Raw genomic sequence first — 7,444 nt, forward strand, 5'->3', positions numbered from 1 at the left:
AAATCTCTTCCCTCAGGTCCTCAAGAGGATTCATATTTAAAAACTCTGGTTCCAAAGCCCACACCACTCAACATAATCGTGGCTCCCTGAACAAACATGAATGTTCAGTATCTGTACAGAAAGAATTTGAAGACAATTTTTCTGAACAAATTTTCTGTAAGGTCTTATTTTTAAATACAATGGGCAATTCATATTGTAAATTTGCTCCAAGACTAATTTTATATTGCTATTTTCTAACATTGTTATCTAATTTCTATATTTTTCTGAAAGCAGTTGTTTCATGGGAGAACTTATTTACTAATTTTGGCTAACTTAACAATCATGCTATAGATTTGGTAAAAGATTTGTAAAATCTATAAACCTATACATGATCTAAGGATCAAAACACTTAATATAAAGAATTAGCAAAGATATAATCTTGCTGTAACCCCCCTTTGTCAGACTATATATAAAGAAATTGCATTCATTCTTAGGCAAGACACATTTAAAAAGTGTATAAAGAAAATTGAACAGGTTGATAAATCAGACCAAAAGTAGATATTTACAGAGAAATTTGGAATGATTAGCCTAGAGAAATGTGGACTAAGGAGCATGATAATGATTGCCTTAAGCTAATTAAATGAAAGAGTCATTAGAGCTCACAAATTCATCACCAGTTTATGAAAGCTACAAGCTTTCACAATTTCCTGAAAATAGAGAATTCCTCACCACTGGGAATATACAAGCTGGTCATGCTATAGAAATGTAAGAATTCTTCCAATTCTCAGATGCCTTTACTCTAATTCTTCTTGTTTGTTGTTTAAATGCCTTCCACATCTGGGGGTGCCTGGGTAGCTCAGTTGGTTGAGTGCCCAATTCTGGCTCAGGTCCATGATCTCATGGTTCATGAGTTCAAGCCCCACTTCAGGCTCTCTGCTGTCAGCACAGAAGCCTCATCGGATCCTCTATCTCCCTCTCTCTCTGCCCCTCCCCTGCTCTCGCTCTCTTTTTCTCTCTCTCTCTCAAAAATAAAAATAAACATTTAAAACAAATAAATACCTTCCACATCTGAATCCTAAACAAACTGATGTTGAGTTAATGGGAGCAACTATCCAACTTACATCACACAAAATAATTTGAGGCTTAAAGTTAGTAATCTATAAGAATAAAATAGCTCTAAGTATATATCTTATTTGTAATTATATAAAAATATAGTAATGCTTTTCTCAGACATTTAATACAAGGAAATACACCCAGAACAAAATAAATTAAGGTTTAAGATGGTGGTACTAGAAATTTAAGAAGCCAACAGAGCAACTGAAGTTGCCCTCTTAACTTGAAATCAGAGCCCAAAATAGGTTTTCAGAAAGAGAAAAAGATTTTATTTTCAGTAATTTTTAGTAAGAGTGTTGTATAGATTTAATAGAGACAGGAAAGAGAAGAGAAGGAACAAATGAGTGGAAGAGGCAGGTTATAATTTATTAAGATATGAAAATGGAAGGTCTGTGCCATTAAAAAAGGCACCCTTTCTGGGCAGGTGCAGCCTCTACTTGTGGTCAACAAAGCAAATGTGCATGCCAGCTGTTTGGATTGCTGCCCCCAGTAACCTGCACATCCTTAAGAAGTAGTCCTGTGAATAAAGGCATTTGATTTTCATTTTAACGAAAGAAAGTGCTCTTTAAGTATAGATTCTGTGCAGTGCTTAAAAATATACCTGTTACCATATGCTTGACAGCACATATTGTTAAAACAACAAAAAGAAGGACAACAGGCCCAAAATGGAGTCACTTGTACTAAGCCCCATGTCAGCAAACCTTGAATTAATACTTAACTTCATTGAGTTTCAGCCTTTCCCAAGAATGTAACCTTTACCAGTCAGTCTGGAATTACCTGGTTGGTACTAGTGAGGTAATACACTAGATAGTCTGCTCCTGTCCCCAGTAGGAATGTGACTTTGCCTGAAATAATCAATCCACTCTGGGCCAGAAACTCCCTTTTCCCACCCCCTTCTGCCTATAAAAGCCTTCCATCTTGTATAGATCCTTAGATTTCCTTTCTATTTGTTAGATGATATGCTGCCCAACTCATGAATCGTTGAGTTAATTAGATCTTCAAATTTACTCAGTTGAATTTTATTGTTTAACAACATTTAGGTATATAATATACCTAACATAAAATTATAAAATACCTATATATAAAATTACAATATTTAGGTATACATATAATCTCACTCTTTAAAAAAAAAAATGTATAGAACTTTCACACCAGTGGTTTCACCAAGGATTTATCTTTATGTAGAATTGGAGAATCCATTTCCAGATACTTCAGAGAGGAAAGCATTCACTAGGAATTTTAAATATTAAGTGGATTTTCCAAACTAAGTGGAATAAAATTGAAAACGCTTTAAGTTAATTACAATAAAAATTCTTCTAGGGGCGCCTGGGTGGCTCAGTCGGTTAAGCATCCGACTTCGGCTCAGGTCGTGATCTCGAGGTCTGTGAGTTCAAGCCCTGTGTCAGGCTCTGTGCTGACAGCTCAAAGCCTGGAGCCTGTTTCAGATTCTGTGTGTGTGTGTCTCTCTCTCTCTGACCCTCCCCCGTTCATGCTCTGTCTCTGTCTCAAAAATAAATAAACATTAAAAAAAATTTTTTTTAATTCTTCTAGAAAAAGGAGAAAAGCAAAGATTAAAATATGTCTAGGAGACCTGATCATTAGGATCAAAGCCAAGAAGAAATTAAGGCATTCTGGCCAATAGAATAAAAACAGTTTGTTTGGTTTTTTTAAATGCTATTTATCCAAATCCAGACATCATTTTATGTATCCCCTCCTGAAGATATAGGAAACAGCAAATGATTTAATAGGGGAAAATGAGCTAATATTAAGTTGTCAGCTAAGACTAATTTTCAAAGAGATATTATAGGTTATTTTTTTAAAGAATGTTGGTCCAAACATAACATTTAAGAATCAGATTCATGAAGCAGCATCTCTCTTTTGGAACTAAACATTTTACCGACCAAAGTAGAATGATCATTTATGAGAGTTCCTGTGGAGCCAGTATACTAAGTATCAATATGTTTCATAGGACAAATCTCAAGGCAGGAAAACATCAATGATGAAAAACACAAGTAATATATTTGTGTCTATTATCATTCACAGTTGAAAAAGATCAACAGCAAGTGGTATAATTTCAGGCCTGTGAAAAGATGGACTGTAGAGAGGAAATTTGGAAACCTGGCCAAAATAACTTTCCTTAATACGCTGCCTATAAAAGTCCCTAAAGTCTGTCTGCAGAAGCATAAATCTCCACTATTACTCTCGCCTTTGATTTTGCACTTTGAGAATCTTGCATTAAACTGTGCAGCCTGGGAAAAAAACAATGTAGGCAGATACTCCCACATATAATTTGAGAAAAGCAAGCCCTCTCCTCTACCCCAAAATATCTCCACAGTTAGTCTCAGATTTTGTACCCCATAATTAGATGTGCATTCTTTCTGGTCCTGAAGGGCTTTTGTGTTTTGTTGTCTTGTGCAACTGGAAAATATTACTGGGAAGAGTAAATCAATTAACACTTTAGAGAGAATTAGTTACTGAATAAGGGAGTGAGAGGTCTGAAGCAACACAAAAGGAAGGCGCTAAGCAGGAGACACCTGAGCCAGATTTCAAATCCTTCTCAGTTGTTTCCAAGGCTTTGTAAATTTATGTGCATAATATGGTTAGTAACAATAAATAATGTTAATTGAACACATTCTATGTGGCAATGTACCAACCCCTCACTTGGGTAGCAGATTTGAAATTCACCAGTCGCAGTGACCTCAGATGCTCAAAAAATGCTTCATTAATTTTTCTAGAATTAAATACAAACTAGTCCGTAAGTACCTATGTCCACTAATTGAGGAAAAATATAAACATTCCCAATCAAAGTAATTCTAGGCACTTCTAATTTTAAAAGAAGTAAATTCAGAATTTAATCTCAGTTGGTATAAACTTTCATCCTCCCCCTTGATCTCATCTTTTCTCTTAATGGTGTGAGACGAAGATGGGCTCAACCCAATGCTTTGAGCCATATGGGGCTCAAAAGCCTCCACTATGAAAGTACAGTTTCTCTGGCCTAGTTTTCAGGTTCTCAGGTTATTGTCTATTATAGACACTAACTTGCCATTTGGAAACTTGAAGAAAAGCAATACTCTTTAAATCTTGACTGAATCCTCCATCTCTACAACTTCAAGGGCGAAGCCCAGACCAAGCAGGTAAATACCAGGAAATACCAGGAATGCAGAATGTCTCTGTCAGTACTTCACAAGGATTCTTCCATTGCACATGCATTATTTTACTTAAAATTGTCCATGGCTTGGGGCACCTGGGTGGCTCAGTCAGTTGAATGCCTGACTCTATATTTCATCTCAGGTTGTGATCCCAGGATCATGGAATCCAGCATGGACCCTGCTTGGGACTCTCTCTCTCTCCCTGTCCTTCTCCCCCATTTGTGTGCTCTCCCTCTCTCTGTAAAATAAAATTAAAAAAATTTTTTTTAAATAAATAAAATAAAATTTTCCATGGTCATGGGTAGTGAGTGAAAATCTGGGATTTTCCTCACGTAAGACTGACAGCAAAGTCTGAGCAGTTACCTAGCCCTATTTATATTGTCATTTAGAGGAACAAAAAAACCACCATCCACTATTAACACCTCAATTTTTATTTCACTAAGTTCAATGGCTGGTTAAGTTTGATGATCTAACAAAGGTCTAGGACACAGGAAAGCAAAAAAAAAAAGGGGGGGGAGGAATATTATGTGTTACTCTTAAAGAGAGACCCTAGAAATACACTAAAATGGGGGAGCATGAAAACCTTCCTGTCAAGGTTAGGTGCTCTTCAGGGACTGTATCCATTTGGGGAGACAATTCTCTAAGGGTCTCTCATAATTCTGCACTTGTGTACAGAACCACTGATGGCCTTTTTTCTGGTTTGCTTTTCAAGAATTTTGCATAGCAAACAGCCTAGGAAGATAGAAATGGTGTCTTCCTCTACAGAGGGCAGGTTTGTTTGTTGTCAAATACAATGAAGATAATGTCTCCCCTCAGGGTGAAAGTTGGAGAGATTTGCTTGCAGCGCATTAACAAAGTTTTCTTAGCTTGAGTTTCCTTAGCAGTGACACAAACTCATTGTATGTGCAGCATCTACCTGGGCTGTTCCACTTCCCTTGTGACTTTGGGAACAAGGGTAACATATATGAACATGAAGCTTATGCTGCATTTTGTGCTGTGAGTTAGTCCATTGTCTCTGATGCAGGTATCTCATGTCTTCTGCCAACATCCACGAAATTGGCAGGCTAATCTGTTAGCTTGCAAGAAGGGTAAAATCGCAGAACATCCACAGTTCCTGACACCCATAAAATCTTGCTCTTGCCTTAAGGTAGCCTCTACTACAGTGTTATTCTGTTTTAGCCTATTAATATCTACCATGGGTTATAAACTGTTTGAGAATAGTGTATCAGACAGCTTAGGCAAAGTTGTGAAATGGTAACAAACAACCTAAACTCTTAGTGACTTTAAACACTGGAGTATTGGGAAACCTGGGTAACTCAGTCAGTTAAGTGTCCGACTCTTGATTTCAGCTCAGCTCATGATCTCACGATTCATGAGTTTGAGCCCTGAGCCAGGCTGTATGTTGATAGTGCAGAGCCTGCTTGGGATTCTGTCTCCTCTCTCTCTGCCCCTCCCCTGCTTGTTCTCTCTCTATCTCTCTCTCTCAAAATAAATAAATATTTAAAAAAATAAAAGAAATAAACATTGGAGTATTGATATATATTTAACAATAAGCTCTCCAGGAATAAAGTCTTGATTTGTAGTATTTGGCAATTTCCATAATATAAATACTCCTACCTTGGCCAATTTTAAGCTGATAATATGGCATCCTAATGCAGAATTGTGAGGAGATGAGTACAGTCATTTCCCACAAGCCAGTGCAAGCCAACTCTAGTACACTACTGGCTTTATTAACAAAGGCTTATTTCTTACTCATGGTACATACTTTTTGCAGTTCAGCTTCAATTCTGCCTAAGGTCATTTTCATTCCAAGATATAGGCTGAAAGAGCTGCCTTTATTTGGGATAGGCCAATTAGTGGTAGAGGAAAAAGAGTAAGAGTGGAGCTGTAGGATGACTCAATGAATCTGCTGGGAATTGATGTAAGTCACTGCTACTCACATTTTATTGGCCAAAGCACATCATGAGGTCAGTGGGTTGGGAAGTATACTCTTCCTGTCAAGATAGATCCAGTAAGGAGGGACAGCAAGTACTTTGACACTAATAAAATCAATAATAATATGTATCATATTATATCTTATTTATATTTTATTTCTCTTTAAATTCACACCACATGAGACAATACTTTGCACATAGTTAGTGCTAGGTTAATGATAAGACTAAATAAGCAGTTAGTGATCACTGAGTCTTAATGATAACATTAGAAGGGTAGGCTAACGTGTTTGCTGTAATACTAGCTAATATTGTGACTTAAACTTTGTTTTCCTTTTCCCAATGTCTTCCCAGAGGACTACACAGTGCTCTCCAAGGAATGCAGTATATCTAGTAGTTCAGGCTGTTAATTGTCTTAGTATTTTACATTAAACAAAAATTTCTTGAACTCATACTTTTGGGACAAGCATTGTTTTGGACTTGTGAATAGATAGCAATATGAAGAAAAATGAAGACAAAGGCAATATGAAGACAAAATTATTGCTCTCATTGAACTTAAAATCTATCAGGAAACCTATCATAAGCAAATTAATAGACATATAATATGCTATTCCATGATAAGTTCTATGAAGAAAAATAATATTTCATTAACATTTATGAAACCGTTTTTATGAACATTTATGAAACCACAGCAAGAGTACAAAGGGAGACTCACCTATATTGTGTCTTTAATTAGTAATTAAAGCTCCATTTAGCAAAGAATATGACATTGTACAGATTAATGACATGTATAAGTTGTGAATTTGATAAAAATAATGTTCCTACTTGTTTTTATTGTTTTGATCATTAATTACATCTTTATTTAATAAAGAATTTGTAATGTGTTTTCACAAATTTTATGTGGCTTGTACTAGATTCATTGTTTCTAGGTTTTAAAATTTTAAGCAGTCTGCTTTTTTGGAGTTTTGCTATTTCAGTTTTCTTTTACTTTGGAGGATCGGTTTTGTATTTTCAAATTTCTATTATGTTTTAAACCTGTCCTCATCCTTAATGGTCTAAAGAATAAAAATATATAATTGTATTCAATGTACTCATAATTTGAATTTATATTTTATCTAAAAACATAAAAAATACAAAAATTAAAATTATTTGCATTCATGTTTTCAAAAGTGCCCTAGTTTTTTCTGAAATGTTTAGAATTATCCATTAAAATTAAAGGACAAAATTTTAACTATGGTTAATGAATATAAAATTTTAAATTACACTACATGT

The sequence above is a fragment of the Lynx rufus genome, unplaced genomic scaffold, assembly GCF_022079265.1.
Source record: "Lynx rufus isolate CCGP_SWC_20201006 ecotype Redwood Valley unplaced genomic scaffold, mLynRuf1.p SCAF_12, whole genome shotgun sequence".
In the NCBI taxonomy this organism is placed as follows: domain Eukaryota; kingdom Metazoa; phylum Chordata; class Mammalia; order Carnivora; family Felidae; genus Lynx; species Lynx rufus.